Consider the following 16796-nt stretch of genomic DNA (forward strand, 5'->3'; position numbering starts at 1 on the left):
AAATGAATATTTACCACAAATTAAAGGTATCTTATATTATTAGATATGTTATTATAAAATATGCTTTAGTTAAGAAGTTATTGATTCTTCAAGTGTAAAATGATGATATAAAACCTTGATAAAAATGCACTTTTAAGTACTAATCATATTACAATTTTTTTTTATTCTTCCAAATAAATTATTTGATTAACAAAAAGATATGAATTCATTAATCTACTACACGACTCAATGTTGTGGGATATCTGAAAATTTATTTAATATAAAATGAAATTAACTTTACATTCAAAGGTAATTTTATATATATATATATATATATATATATTTATGCAGTATAATTATCAAATGTCAATAGTATAATTTTGAGGACACACCAAAGTCATCTTTAACCTAAATCAGGCATTCATTTTATTACTAAATCATTGGTTCTTTAATTGTCCATTAACCAGGATATTAATCTTATTCACCAGAAACTTAGTTTCCCCATTCGCTCATTGATCCCATCAATCAGGAAATTAGTTTCTTAGATCACTCATTAACCAGGACATTAATTTTATTGATGAGGGAATTAGGTCTCCAATTTTTTTCTTGTTATGTTTTTCTATTAAGATCAAGATATAATTAAAGCAAATTATGACTACTACTTAGATAATAAATTAATTCTCTTTAAGGTGTCGAACACCTACCTGATGTTTACGTGCACGAAATAGTCCTTTGTTGTTAAATAGGTCTTGTGGCCTCTTTTGTACTAGTAGAATCAATATATCATTTGTCATCCATCCACCATAAATGTTAGTTTTATTCTCCATATAGATTTTGAATTCTCAATTTAATTTAATCGCATTGAAAATTCTAAAATTTTACCATGTATAATTGACACAACCTCACATAAATGTTTCATCTATCATAATTAAGCATATATTTTATGCTAAATTCAATCAAACAATTAGCATCTCCCTTAACAAACTCATAGAACCAAAGAAAACTAGAAAAAGATAATTTTTTTCTTTCTCTCTCTAGCCGAATGTAACATTAAAGAAGGAATATGAGTAGTTTTCTTCTCATTCGTACAATTTTCCATAATACTTCAACATTACATAAAATCCTCCAACTCTCAACAAAATGACAACATTCATAATCAAAGCATAACCAATATTTCCATTACAAATTAAACATAAGATTTCTATTTATTGTAAATTCATTCTCCATATTTCAACACGTGCTATAATAACTTCAAACAAACAACATTCATGTGTTATTTTAATTTTTTCTAATATTTGGCTAGCACCACCACTTTCTAAAAGACTATGATTTTTTTTCATTTAATTATTATTCTGAGTTGCTTTCATCTATTTCTATCCCAATTACATCAAACAAGGAAAATCTCTCACTTCCCCTATATTTTCTCATGAACCTTAACCTTAAATTTACAATTTAGACATCGATTCTTAATCATTTTTAATTTAACTTACATAATCGAGTTTAAAACACTTACGTGATGATGAAGTGAGTTTCGATTCCTAGCCAGTAACATTTTTTCACTTTAAATCCCTAAATTTCTTCACTTATTCTCTCTAGATTATTGTCTTGATGTTGTTTCCCTCGACCTTTAGCCAAAAACTCACTCAAACGCCTTACAATTTATAGGATTTCCTCTCATTTATTTTGTAAAAGAAACATAAAAGGATGCCCCCCCCCATTTTTCTTTATTGTTGCTGGTTTTAGAAAGGGAAATAGGGTATTTATAGTCTAATTTCTTACTATTTACATACTGACCCCATTTCACCTAGTTATTTCATTTTGTCCCTATCTTTTCTCTTTTTAACAACTAGTGCCATATTCTCTTTTATCTCATTTAATTTCACCCCTTGTTATTTAGTCTTATGTATTTAATTTAATTTAATCCATCCTATCATCGACTTGGAATTTTAATATTTAAAAATAGTTTTAACCATGGGTCTACATGTGGAACCATGTTAAATGTTTTGTCGAGTCCCTTCTATATGCAATGAAATTATGGAGGAAGGAACATTGTTATTGGTATTATTCTTTATTAGATATTGCAATTTCTAAAATTGGATCTGAGTGAGGTTTTTAATAGTGTGCAAAAATGGAAAATGAAAAAAATTTTAAACAAGGATTTTATGTCTTAAAAATACAAACCTGGTATTAAAATACTTGGTTTTTGTCAAAACTTTCAAAAATACAAAAGAATTCAAAAAAAAAGAGAAAATATTTTTGTGCATACAACCATGTGTTTCAAAGCTAGAAAAAATAATATTTTATTTTTCATACACTAAAAAAAATATTTTAGCGTGCATTTTGGCTTTAATAATCAGTTTATTAAAGTCAAAAGAACATTGGCTAAAATTTCAAATACAATAAAACAATTTATTTATTTTTGTTTTAATATCAAGAAAAATGAATTTATACATAAAACATATTCTCAATATTAAAAAGATAGTTATTTTTATTAACGACATAGAACAATTAGGCTTTGTACTCGATAAGATAAAAATCTCCTTATAGAGGAAGACTTTTCTTAAACCTTAAATAGACCAATAATTGAAAAAAGACCACAACACGACTTTAGATTTGATTAGACAAAACAATACAACCTACCTTAGGTAAGATGTATTTGGGGTGCTAATACCTTCTCTTTATGCAACCAGTCTCCATATCCAATATCTGAGATTAGTTAGGGTTTCTAGTAACCAAAACACTAGGTGCCGACTCCCATTCAAATTTTTTATTGATAAGAGACACAAGAATTCCTTATCTCTATATATTTTGCCAGAAATACACCATTTCAATTTTTTTTCCTAGATGGTGGACAATCATTATGACGCCGCACACATGCGACAGAATGGCGACTCCACTAGGAACCTTGTGGAGTAAGCATTGTTTTTGTCTGATCATTGTGTTTTATTTATTGGTTTGTATGTTTTTAATATGCATTTCCTTTGTTTATTGCTTACATGCTTTAAAATTCTGTACATATTTGTTTATGCATTGTATAGAATTACCCCATGTGTCGTGGGGTGTGAGCCAGCATGACATCGTCTGGTGACAACGAAGGCTCTTTTCGTGCCTCCTGTGTGAGGTGTTATGTGTTGGAAAGGATTTTAGATTTAATCATAAAATTATGATTAATGTTTAGGAGTCAAGACTTAGTATTATGGTTACTAGGAACCTATGGTCTGCAAGAGTATGAGTAAGAGATTGGTTGGGCAAGGGAAAGACGCATCCCCCCCAGTGCACCCTATCTAAGGTAAGTTGCATTGTTTTTTTTTTTTTTTGAGTTGAGTATCTGTTGATCTTTTCTAAGGCTCAAGGCATATTTATCTTTGTGTGAGAGTCTCTACTTTATTGGGTTAAATTCTAACCGTTTTAAAGTCTGAATTTTAGCATCATATTTATTTACATCTTGTATCTTTAATACTAGAGGGTGTACTTTATTGTCTAATTGTACACCCCACAAATATTAAAGTCTCCTTCTAGATTAAAACAAAAATTAAAAAATGATTTTTTTGATATGTTGGCCAAATCATAATGGATAATCATAAACTGGTTACGATATCCATTTTTGGATTTTTATTACATGAAAAAGATGTAATTTTTGTTGTTTTTATGAAAAATATGCTTGGAAAAATTTTAGGATTTGGCCTATGCAACAATTTATTTTTTTGAAAATGAAAACTGATTTAAAAGTTTTTTTTTTAAAATGTTTTGAATTTTTAATAATTTCAAAGTAAACCAGGTATTTTAATACCGAATTTGTATTTTACAATGTAAATATATAACCTGATATTATGCAAAATTGGTGTAAAAATATATGAGAAAATCACAATTTTTTGAAATGAATTTTTTCAAAAAAAATTTAGATTTTTTTTTTAAAAAAGAGAGCATAGTCCACTACATGAATAGTGGAACATGAATTAGAATTCATGTTGCACTGTTCAAAACAGTGGAATTTCATGGGGAAGACGAAGAACCAGGGGAAGGTTGGTAAACCACCTAGCATGGTAGTGATGGCTGGCTGGCAGGGGAGGAAAACTTGAATTTGGTGGTGGAGTTGGCTGGAGTGGCTGCAGCTCAAAGAGGAAGAAAAAAGAAAAAAAAGCTCATGGAAGGGGCTGCAAAGAGGAGAGAGAAACTAACGGTGGCTCTTGGTGGTCGGCTGATGGTTGAGTTGGCTTCCTATGGTGGAGCTGATGGTGGAAAGACTGGTGGTGATGGTGGTGGTGGTTGAAGGCCATGGTGGAGAGAGAAAGAAAGAAGAAAATTTGCAGAAATCAGTAGAAAAATTAGTTTTTTGGCTGACTTTAGACCTAATTTTCTCATCTCTCAAGCCATGAAATCCATCTGTATTAATAGGTAGTGGAAGAGGGCAATCTTTTCTATATTGGGGAAAAATTTCAATCCTTGATTTAGGTGCGAAGGATCCCAGCCGTTGACTCAAAGTAGCTATCATGAGTTGCAAATCTGGAGACAAAAGTTGACTGAGTTGGCCTCTTTAGGCTGTCACCAGAGATGATTTATTGCCATTAAGCCTAAAATGATCACATTGTGTTGTAGAAAAAGTCCAGAGGATCATTTTCGTATAAGATTTGTCAAATGTGGTGGACGTTAGGTATATTAAATGCTGCTGCAAAGTGGGTAACTAGATCAGCTTTTTTAGAGAAAAAAAATGAAGATAATGATCTGTGCCGATTCCTGTTTTTGCCAAAGTTCATTTCAATCCTCCCTCTTTCAATTTCTTTCAATTGAAACCAAATTGACCCTAAAATATTTTTATTTAATGCAATTTAGCCCTAATTTCAATCAATTAACTTAGTACATATTAAATTTGGTCTCTTAAAATTCCAATCTTCTTAATTAAGCCAAAATTAGGCTCCCAAACTTAATTTTTCACCAATTAAGCCTAAAATAGAATTAATTTGACCCATTTAAAGTATAATTAAATCTTTGCATTAAATTAAATCCTTCAATTGGACCCAAATTAATTCTTAGACATAATTAAAATTTAATTTGACCCATGATTAAATCAAATTGGCTTACTAAAAATTTAAATATGTCATTGGACTCAATTTTTTTTGTAAATTCGTTCAATAATCTTTCAATTTGTCCTTGAATTTGCATTTTTGTTTATTTTTTAGTATAATGAGGTACAATTAGGCCTTGATTTCGTCAAAAAAAATGCAACTTGATTTTTTCCTATTTTTGTAGCCCTCCTTTATCTGCTTTCTCCACATTGTCAGCCTGTATTTTATTTTTGTTATTTTTATTTTTGAAAAAAAATTGATTTTTGAGAAATAACTCAGAATTGGGTTATGACAGTTGCCCCCCTCTTTACAATGCTTATGATAGAAAGTTACAAGACATTAGATAGTAAGCGTTGTAAAGAAGATAAAGAAGAATGAAATGATGGGTTCATCATATTAAGAAATGATGAATCCTTTTGAGGGCTAGAAAGCGCACTCAAAGTAAAAACTGAAGATTTTTCTTTTGAAAATTCAGAGATTTTGAAGTGGTCAAATTGTCATGGGTTTAGTTAAAGGTACCTTATATTATTGGATATGTTATTATAAAATATGCTTTAGTTAAGGAGTTATTGATACTTCAAGTGTAAAATAATAATATAAAACCTTGATAAAAATACACTTTTAAGTACTAATCATGTGGCTCACCTCACTAGCTTACTCGAGCAAACTCTAAAAAATACCTCTGGTGAAGGTCCATCTAATCGACCAGTCACCTCTAATCAGGCTCTTATAGTAGTTCAACTTGAAGAAGGAATGAGCGAACAAGTCAAGAGCCCCAATAAAATCCAACATTTGTGTAGTCAGCAACACCTGCACCAGCCCTAATAGTTATTGAGGCATTGACTAACAAGTCCCACAAGGCTAAGTCTTCTGATAGCATTGATCAAGCTAAAATAGAGGCGCTAAAAGCCAAACGCAAAGTCATTGAAGGGGTAGACTTATATGACCTGGTACAGGTAACAGAGATGTGTTTGGTCCTCGATGTGGTTGTACCTAAGAAATTTTGTGTTCCTGAATTCATCAAATATAGTGGAACACAATGTCCTATGACTCATCTTAGGTCTTATTGTCATAAAATGACAGAAGTAGTAAATGATGAAAAATTACTAATGTATTTTTTTCAAGACAACTTAAGTGGAGCAATTTTGAACTGGTATATGAGATTGGATAATATAAAAATACAAAGATGGAAAGATCTAGTGGATGTTTTTGTTAAACAATACAAGTACAACCTGGACATCACTCTTGATAGAACTAACTTATCCAATCTAAAGAAAGAGGACAAAGAAAGCATAATGGAATATGCTTAAAGATGACGAGAAGCAGCTGCTCAAGTACACCCTCCGCTTCTGGATAAAAAGATGGTCTCTTTATCTGCCAACACACTCAAAGCACCCTATTACAAACATGTGATGCGTAGTTTGGCCTAACAATTCCTTGATGTTATGGTAGTGTGTGAATGTAATGAACGAGACATCAAGAGTAGTAGAATTTCTGCACCCACCAAGAGAAGAGGCTTCGAAAGAAAGAGGTCCTCAAAATTACCACACTTCATCCCACATTGCCAATATAAAAAAATCTAAGCCCCAAAACTTTCTAGGCAAAACCAAAATTGGAAATTACCAAAGGGTTCCAGAACAACTATCTCCATTGCCGCTACCGCTGAATGAGATGTATCAAAAGCTATTGAACATCGGGCATATGACGCTAAAACCTCTGACACTTGTGCAGCCACCATATCCTACAAGTCTAAGCCAGAACTCAATTATGAATACCATACTGGTATTGCTGGGCATAACAGCTATACCTGCAATGCCATTAAGAGAAAGCTTTTGCAATTAATCAAGGTGAGGTGGATTGAAATGGAAGACACATGAGCCCCTAATAAATAAGATCATATGCTTTCTGTGTTCATATCACACTTTTTTTTTTATTGTTATTACATGTAAATAACATTTTGAGCACAACTTTTGCTCATAAAATTATAACACGAAGAATACTTTGGTGTTTTCTTTTCCATATTCCAAAACCATACATAAACCTCATATGTTTTCAAAGGATATTTTTAGGACCTCCAAAGTGAGTACAAAAATAAAACATCATATTGGTATTTGTCCTAAATAACTACATTCTAGAAATTCAAGTGATTCCTTAAACCGAAAAATTGAAACAAGAACAAAAATAAAGACAACAACACCATGAGGTGATTTACAAGTTGAGTTTTATTTTAATGAATAAATCATTTTGCATACACATATGAAAGCAAGACATACTAATCCTCAATACATTGAGTTTGAGATAAAGAAAGGCCATCTTTGATAATCTTTTCACAAGGTTGAAATCTATCCTTTGCAGTTCCATTTTGAGCCTAGTAATGTTTTTTAAAAATAACCTTAACTAGGATCACACCCCATACTGGAGGGCAAACAAGAGAGGTTCTACAAAAACCCATCAATAGGCAAAAACTTCCTTCTCATCCAAACAAAGCAGTAAAAATGGATGCTGGAATTGATCATGTAATTTGATTGAATAATCTAAAGGATTAAAAAGATTTGAGCTTCTCATAAAAACAATTAAGGTGCTCAACCAAATAGAAATGAAAAAAATAAAAATAAAGAGCCTACACTCGATACTAGGGGGCAAGAAATCCATTTTAACAAGAAAGTTAAAAGAAAAGGCGAGGGAATAAGTATAGATGATCCTTAGTTTTGAAATCCCTCAAACATCTTTTTGAGCTTGTAATATCCTTTTCTTCATAACTAATAGCCTAAGCCTATATTACATACCTAATAAACCCTTTTTGATCGAAGGCACGCAATGTAGATCGGTAGGTAGTGCTTTCTTATGCGGGTCAAATTATTATTCACTCAAATAAAATAAATGCTTTCAACCGATTTGGTTTTCAATAACCCTCAAATTGAAATTTCAACTTTTTATAACCAACCAGATGTCACTTTATCTTTACCCAAAAGCTTCAAAACACTTTTATTAGTTCAAAAACCTATCAATAGGAATCATTTGCATTCTTTAGAACAAGTTTTTTTTGAACCAATGTTAAAATGATTTTTGTGGTTGGAATAAGTTGGAAGTTTCAAAAATTTGTATGGTAACATTTTCCTATAAATAACCCCAAACTTTCTTTCACATGACCTCATCCCTAAAGAAAACCCAATGTGAACACTTGGAGTGCATGATCAAGCTATGGGGCAAACAACCATTAGGGTTGGCTCTATGATTCCGTTTCTTAGGAAATTATCGGGCAAAGTTGACAAACTTTGAGATAAAGGTTGGAAGACAAAGAAATGTAACAGTATCAAACCCTTTCTAGAGGTCAAGATCACGACATGTGACTTGAGTAAGCAAGGGTGGAAAGGCCATCGAAGTTTACTCCAACTTTTAAGAAAAAGAAAGACACCGTAACAGTATCAAACCCTTTCTAGAGGTCAAGATCACGACATGTGACTTGAGTAAGCAAGGGTGGAAAGGCCATCGAAGTTTACTCCAACTTTTAAGAAAAAGAAAGACACCATGAAAAAATAAGGGCCTATATTTCTCAAGTAAGTATACATGCATCTCAATCATAATGCATTTACTTTTGACATTGATAAATTGGTGTCATACCATCACTTCTTAGATAGTGCATTTTCTAAACCTAACTCTTTCCTTTTGAATGCGCCTTTGAGCCTTCACCACTTAGGTAGTGAGTTTTCTAACCCTGCCTCCCTTTCGAGTATGCCTTTGAGCCCTCACTATCCACTTGGGTAGGTCACCCATTATAAAACGACCATTCTTTCTTTTTTCATTTTAGCTAGGCCACCCATTATAACTTGACCATATTCTCCATGTTGTTATTTGGGTAGGTCACCCTTTACAATATGATCATTCCTCCACTTGGGTAGGTCATCCATTATAATATGTCCGTTCTTTTCTTTTTCTATTTTGGGTAGGTCACACATTACAATTCAACCAATTTTTCATGTTTTTATCTAGGTAGGTCACCTATTACAATGTGACCATTCCTCCACTTGGGTAGGTCACCCATTACAACACGATCACTCTTTCCTTTTTTCCATTTTAGGTCGTCACCCATTACAATTCGACCAATTCTCCATGTTATTATCTAGGTAGGTCACCCATACAATAAGACCATTTCTCCACTTGGGTAGATAACCCATTACAATTCGACCAATTCTCCATGTTTTTATCTGGGTAGGTCACCCATTACAATAAGACCATTCCTCCACTTGGATAGGTCACCCATTACAACACGATAACTCTTTTATCTTTTTTAGGTAGGTTACCCATTATAATTCGACCATTCTCCATGTTTTTATCTGGGTAAGTTACCCATTACAATGCGACCATTCCTTCAACTGGGTAAGTCACCCATTACAACAAGACCACTATTCCTTTTCTACTTGGGCAGATCGCCCATGAAAATAGACCAAGGGAAGCGTGCTTGTGTGGGCTAGTCGCCCCTTAAAGTAGACCATTTTGAGTATGTTTTGGTAGGTCACCTATTAAAATAGATCAAGGTAAGTGTGAGTGTGTGGGCAGGTCGCCCATGAAAATAGATCGTCTTTCTTCACAAAACAAAAGGTTTGTAACATGACAGTTTTGGTTCTAGCTAAAGGGGATTAGTGAAAGGAATCTCATTTTAGCCTAACCAAATAAGATTTTGGTTTTGGTCAAAAGGGATTGGCGAAAAGAATCTTAGTCTATCCTAACCACATAAGATTTTGGTTCTAGTAAAAAGGGATTGGTGAAAGGTATCTTAGTTTAACCTAACCATACATTATATTATTCTTTGATACAAAGGAATCGCCGAATGAGATTTCTGGCCAACTAAGCTTTGAGAAGATCAGTGTCAGAAATATAGTTTTGTTTATCTTTACAACACTTACTATGCAAATTCTTTGCTTCATAAGCATTGTAAAAAAGGGGCAACTGTTATGACCCATTTTTAGGCCCTCATACAAAAAAGAAGAAAATAAAAAGAATATATGTTTGAAAAATACAAAAAAAATAGGAATAATGAGAAAAAGATGTATAAAAATAATATATGTTTGAAAAATACAAAAAAATAGGAATAATGAGAAAAAGATGTCAAAACACTCTAAGAATAGTCAAAAATTGGTTGAGAAGGTTCAAAATTATAAAAATTAAAATTTGATAGTATTTTAGTAATTGATGAGAGCCCTGTTAATAAAGAAAATTTAATTTGAGGAAAAGAAGTCCAAAATTAGATGTCTATGGACTGAATTAAATTTTATTGAAGGTTTAATTGAATTTATAGAGAGTTTGATTGCAAGAAAAATTGATTTTGGAGTCAGTTTGGACTTTAATTGGAAAAAATTAAAGTTCTGGGGTCAAAGTATATTTTTTAAGAGTTAATTTGGTCGAATTAGGGGATTAATTGCATAAATATTAAAGTTTGATGGCTAATTAGGGACTTAATTGAAGAAATCCGAGACCAAAGACCAAACTGGACAATGCGCGTAAATATAGGGGCTGTACTTAAAACAGGATTAGGGGCCTGTTAGAAGTTTATTACTTAATTGATGGTCAAATTGCACTAATTCAAGATCGAGGACCAAAGTGAAAAAGATGGCCAACTTCAGGACTACTATTGAATTTGTGGCAGGGATGCAATTGAATTGATTTTTAAATTAAAATTGTAATTTAGAACTTCATTGAACAAATTACAAATTAAGGACCACTATGAACTTTAACACATTTTCTATTTAAATGAAGGGGCGTGTTTTGTCCAAAATGGTATCGTTTCATCAACTATTCATTATAAAAAAAAAAGGCTCGAAAAGATGCCGTTTTGAGTGGCACTATATTTTTTTTTCTCTGTTTCTCACTGACTTCCCTTCCCCCGATGACTTTAAAAAGACGCTAACACAACCCACACTTTCCACGTGTTGAAGGGGTGGTAGCACAGTGGCTGCCCAAGCCACGTCCTCTCCTATTTTTGCCTATAAAAATAGGGAAAAAGAAGCATAAGAGAGTAGAGAGGCGAGAGGACCAAAAAGAATAGAAAAAAAAGGAAGAAGAGAAAGAGAAGAAGAAAAATAGACCGAAAAAAAAACAGAAACAAGAGGGAGGGAAGGAAAAAAAAGAAAACAGACGAAGAGAAGGGAGGGAGAGAGTGAGAATAGAAGAGAGAGGGCAGAGAAGAGAAAAGAAAGAAGAGAAAAAAAGAAGAAGAGAAGAGAACAAAAAACAAAAGGGAGAGAGAGAGAAGAAAAACAGCACCGCTAACCTCTATGAACTACCTATGCCGCCACTTGTTGCTTCCCGTAGTATAGCCAACAATTGTAGCCACCGCAGGTCAGCCTTTCTCCCCTTCTTCTATCTCCTGCTTCATTCCTGCCATGCCTACATTGTTCACGTAGCATGTATTTTGGCCTGATCCGGTCCATTTCAAAAAACATAATATATCAAAAATATTTGTTTCAGGATTTTACAATTTCCTCGCGTAGTTTTTATATCATTTTGATTAATATCGGTCTGTATTTTATATTGTTAAAAATACAAAATACGATATTAAAATACCTGGTTTTCATAAAAAACTTCCAAAAAAGAAAAAAATATTTTAATGCATACGATAAAGTATTTCAAAGCTAAAAAATCATATTTTGTTTTTTATATACCAAAAAATAATGTTTTAACATGTATTTTGGCTTTCATAACCAGTTTATTAAAGTTAAGAGAACATTAACTAAAATTTTAAAAAAACAACAAAAATTTTATTTTGTTTTGTTTAGTATCAGGGATAACGACTTATATGTAAAACGTATTCCTGATATTAAAAAGGTATTTTTTTTACAACATAGAACAATTAGATTCCTACTCGATAAGATAAGGAGTACCTTACAGACGAGGACTTTTCTTAAATTGTAGACAAATCGACAAAGTTTAGAAAAACACAATACAACCTTAGATTTTATCAGACATTAAAACAATGCAACCTACCTTAGATGGGGTGTAGTTGGGGTGCTAATACCTTCCCTTTACATAAATAGTCTTCGTACCCCATATTTGAGACTAATTAGGGTTCCAGTGACCATAATTCAAGGTAACGACTCCTAATCCATATTTTACTAATACGAAACAAGAATTTCTTGTTCCTTTATATTTTGCTAGATAGACACATTGCACCATTTTCCTAGACGCCACGCAGTGTGAGAACAAGTTATTATGGTCTCCACCTTGAAGGACATTTGGGATTGTCTCCAATAAAATTTCTCACAGCAATCCCTTGCTAATTCTGTCTAGCTCAAATTTCACCTCTTCTCTGTTACCAAAGGTTCCAAATCCATCTTTGAATACCTTGCTCAAGCTAAGAATTTGGCTGATGAACTCACTGCGATCCAGGAACCTGTATCCAACTCTAATCTAGTTACTTATGTACCTTGTGGTCTGGGTCTTGACTATCAAATGATTGTGACAACAATTTTGAACTTCCCACCGCTTCCTTCCTTCTCGGACCTACGAACTCGTCTTCTTGCTTTTGAAGGGCAACAAGCCTTAGCAGCTCAGATGACTCTTGTGGCTTCCCTTGCTGCTTTTGTTGCTGCTTGTTTCAACCGTGAACCTCGTCACCCCCGGCTATGTGACCAACCCTCTCGTCCTTTTGGTGGTTCATCTCAAGTTCACCTCTACTCTAGCCTAGGCCAGCTTTTCTAATGTGATCCACGTCCTTCCTCATTCTCTCAAGGTCTTTTGGGTCCTCCACCCTCTCGCCAGTCAATTCATTACTGGAATTGCCAACAATTTGGTCATGTTTAAGCCAAGTGCTCTTATCCTCGTGCTTTCACTGGTATGCAAGTTACGTCTTCTTCAGACCCTAATTGGTCTTTGGACTCTGGTGCCACCAATCACTTGACCTATGATGCGCAAAAAATTTACTCTGGCACTTTATATGTAGCTTCTGTTCAGGTTGTTGTTGGTAATGGTGATACTCTCCCCATCACTCATTCTGGTAACCTTTCCTTTTCTTCTGATTCCTTTGTCTCCTCCTCTCTCATGTTCTTCGTGCTCCTTCTCTTCGTAAAAATCTTTTATTTGTCACTCAATTTACTCGTGATTTTAATATTAGTATTACTTTTTTCCTTTCAGGATATCAAATTTGTGACTTACACGTGGTGTTGTTCTCTTTTAGGGTCTATGTAAAAATGGTCTTTATCCTATCTTTCCAACGTTATCTTCTAGCTCCAACCAAGCTTTTTCTTCTAGCCTTGCTTTGTTTTTTTTGTGGCATTGTCGTCTTGGTCATCCCTCCAATAAAGTTCTTCGCACTTTTATCTCTCGCTACTTATTAGGTTCTTTTTCTCATTTATCAAATCTCCCCTATAGCAATTGTGCATTAGCTAAATCAATCAAACAAACTTTTCTTTTCATCTCATGACCATTGTTCTACTAAGCCATTTGCTTTAATAGATTCAGATGTGTGGATGTCTCCTGTTGTTTCTGTTTTTGGATATTGCTATTATATCTTGTTTACGAATGATTACACTCATTATTCATATATTTTCCCTATGCATCTTAAATCCAAAGTTTTTGGTCATTTTTCTACTTTTGCTATATATGTTAAACTCAATTCTCTTTGTCTATCAAACAATTTCAAAGTGATGGGGGGAAGGAATACGATAACCTGCAATTTAAATAGTTTTGTGCTACTAATGGCATTGTGCATCGTTTTTCTTGTCCTCATACACCCTAACAGAATAGGTTAGCAGAGCCAAAACATCATCATATTGCTTATATGGGTCACATCCTTTAACACACTACTCACATGCCTCATAATCTATGAGTCAAAGCATTTTGTACGGTAGTTTCTTTGATTAATCGACTTCCAACCCTTATCCTTCAAGGAACTTCCCCCTATAAGTTATTATTTGGCATTTCCTCGAATTACACATTCCTTCGTGTTTTTGGATATATTTGTTACCCATATCTTGGAGATTATGTAACTAACAAATTACAACCGTGTTCTCTTCAGTGTGTTTTTGTTGGCTACAGTGATCATCATCATGGTTACCGCTACCTCCATCCTCTATAGGTTGGCTTTATGTTTCTCGCCATGTCATTTTTCATAAAGACCAACTCTATTATGCTGTTGTTTCTAAGCCTATTAAGCTCTTAGATACTCTGTGGATTCAAGGTCTCTTAATTAAACTTCGTTGTTCGCTTACTCGTCCGGTTTTGCTTAACTGTGACAACCTGCCTGTCACATACTTTGCCACTAATCCTATCTTCCATGCTCGTACAAAACACATTGCTATTGATTATCATTTTATCATGAACAGGTTGTCTCTGGCAATCATAAAGTTCAATTCAACCTTTCTCAACTTTAGCTCGCAGATGTCATCACAAAAGGGTTATTAGTTGACTATTTTGAACGTCTTGTTTCCAAACTCGTCACCTATCGAGTGTTCAGTTTATGGGGAAATGTTAGACAGTTATCCTAATTATGATTAGTAACAAATGGTTTAAAACCAATGAATGCCAGCATATAAGCCTTGCAGCTGTTACGCTATTATTAGATTGTTGTAACTGATAAGTTTACGTTTATATTTTTTATGTATAAAGAGATTGTAAGATCAGTTTTGATAGATAAGAAAACTCTATTTCTTCAAACAGTTTCTTGCAACACATGAATGATCATCAAGGAATACTAATATTCCTTTTATTATATTTGTTGTTTCCTTAAATTAGCTATATATTTTTTTATTGATTAATCTGATGTTATTTTGATGAGTATTTAATTCAAGATTTGTGATTTTACGTACCAAATTACATTGTGTGTACGCGGGAAACAAGCATATGATGGCGGATGCAAAGCTTTGTAAAAAAAGTTCATTCCCCACGAATGAGTGCATAGCTATGAATTGTGATTCCGATTGCAAGAAAATTCATGGAAGCAAGGCTAAAAGGGTCTGCAATGGTTTTCTTTTCTGCAATTGTTTTCTGCCTTGGTAGTTTCTGCTATATATAGCCATCTATGCCCACGTTGCGTGGCAGTCTTGGCACATCAAGATGTATTGTCAAAACAAATAAAAAGGTGTGACCAAAAAATAATAAATAAAAAGATTGTCTTATTTTTCATTATTAACCATGTGTTAAAACATGTGATTTGATCAAGAAATAATGAAATTATCGAAAAAACAAATCAAGATTGTATATTTTAAATTCAAATCCAATTAATATAATCATTAATTATATAAAAAAATAAAGTATCATATCATAAGATTTTTATCATGGTATCATAACCAACAATGCGTATATACTATACTGAAGTTCTTTAACAATTTTTGCTTGACTATTGCCCATAATTTTCCATCGCCCATTAGTTTCATAGTTTTCCATCATCATACTTACATCCGTACAAAACAAAAATCATATTAACATCAACCTATTTTTAATGAAAAGTTTTAGACTATATCCCATAATTTGTTTAGGTGTCCTTACAATCACAATTTGGAGATATTTTTTCACTACGCCATTCATGGCATTTCTCTTGTATATTTCCTAAGTTGCAAACTCAAATAAGGTTTGACTTTTATTTTTTATAGCACACGGTAGAGTTAAATATGGTCTCGTAGAATTATTTATTTTCTTTCATTGTTATTGGCTTGAATAACTTGGTTTTACGAGATCTTTTTTTTTTCATATTTAAATAATAAGATTTCAATATTATCTATTTCAGACTCATGAAGAGTTTTCTTCAAAATATCCATAAGTTTGAAAGGGCATGTTGAGAAAACAAATCAAAACAATATATTTTGGATTAAAATCCAATCAATATAATCATCAATTATGGTGGAAATCAAGTGTCATATCAAAAGGTTTTAAATGATTAAAGATTCTAATTTATTTCCATAATTGTTTGATTGTGTTTCTATATACCTTTTAATTTGTTAATTGTAATTTGATTGTGTTTCTATATACCTTTTAATTTGTTAATTGTAATCATATATCACATCCATAAATAAATATATTCTTATCATGGTGCTTATTATTGCCCGCTCGCCATAACTTTATTTTACTTTTTATATACTTTCTTTTATATATTAACCTTTTTATATTTGATATTTTCTCTATTTTACACTATTATTTATAAGTTCTCTATTTTATATATATACTGAAACGTCAAAAATATATTATACCAATAAGTGAAACAGAATGATATTTGAAATGGAATTAATAATCTTGACATCAGTGTCGGGATTTTATAAAAATGAATAATTTAAAAACAAATAAAAAAATATTAGAAAAATCCCGAATCAATTGTTCAAAATAGGCAAAAAAAGCAATTAAGAAAGAATTATGATGCAGAAAATAAGAACACAAAACCTCCACCATCCTCCATTATGAAATTTGGAACTCAAAATCCTGCAATATTTTACTATATTTTCAAGTTAATAAAATATAATTCTGAATAATTTGGGTATAATCAACGCAATGTGTTGTTTTATACATGATCATATGTGTTTTAGTCCCTTAATTAGAATAGGGAGTGGTATTATTCCCATTTTATAAATTATTAACCTCACTCTATTTTTATTACAATCCACAAGGGGGGAGGAATAGCATGGCTCCTGTTAAACAAATTCGTTTGACAACAATTTTCCAGACTTTTCAATATATAGATAAATCATGGGGAAAAGAATAATAATCAAGATTTCAAATATCTGCAGTGGATGGAAAAATTAAGTTTTAAAATGGGGATATTTTCTTTTTTTA

At 32.5% G+C, this 16796-nt stretch overlaps 2 long non-coding RNA genes across 2 annotated transcripts in view; both read left to right on the forward strand.

Moving 5' to 3' along the window:
* The first annotated feature begins 4645 nt into the window (after nucleotides 1-4645).
* Nucleotides 4646-16796, forward strand: part of LOC105126449 (uncharacterized) — a 16371-nt gene continuing 4220 nt past the window's right edge. Inside the window, exons 1-2 of the long non-coding RNA XR_842434.1 lie at nucleotides 4646-4656; nucleotides 16567-16569. This is a non-coding gene — a long non-coding RNA (uncharacterized LOC105126449). The remainder of the gene's footprint in view (nucleotides 4657-16566; nucleotides 16570-16796) is intronic.
* Nucleotides 12943-13582, forward strand: LOC105126448 (uncharacterized). The gene is made up of 2 exons (XR_842433.1): nucleotides 12943-13032; nucleotides 13213-13582. It is a non-coding gene; the product is annotated as an uncharacterized LOC105126448 (long non-coding RNA).

Source organism: Populus euphratica, unplaced genomic scaffold, assembly GCF_000495115.2.
Source record: "Populus euphratica unplaced genomic scaffold, PopEup_1.0 scaffold78.1, whole genome shotgun sequence".
Classification (NCBI taxonomy): Eukaryota; Viridiplantae; Streptophyta; class Magnoliopsida; order Malpighiales; family Salicaceae; genus Populus; species Populus euphratica.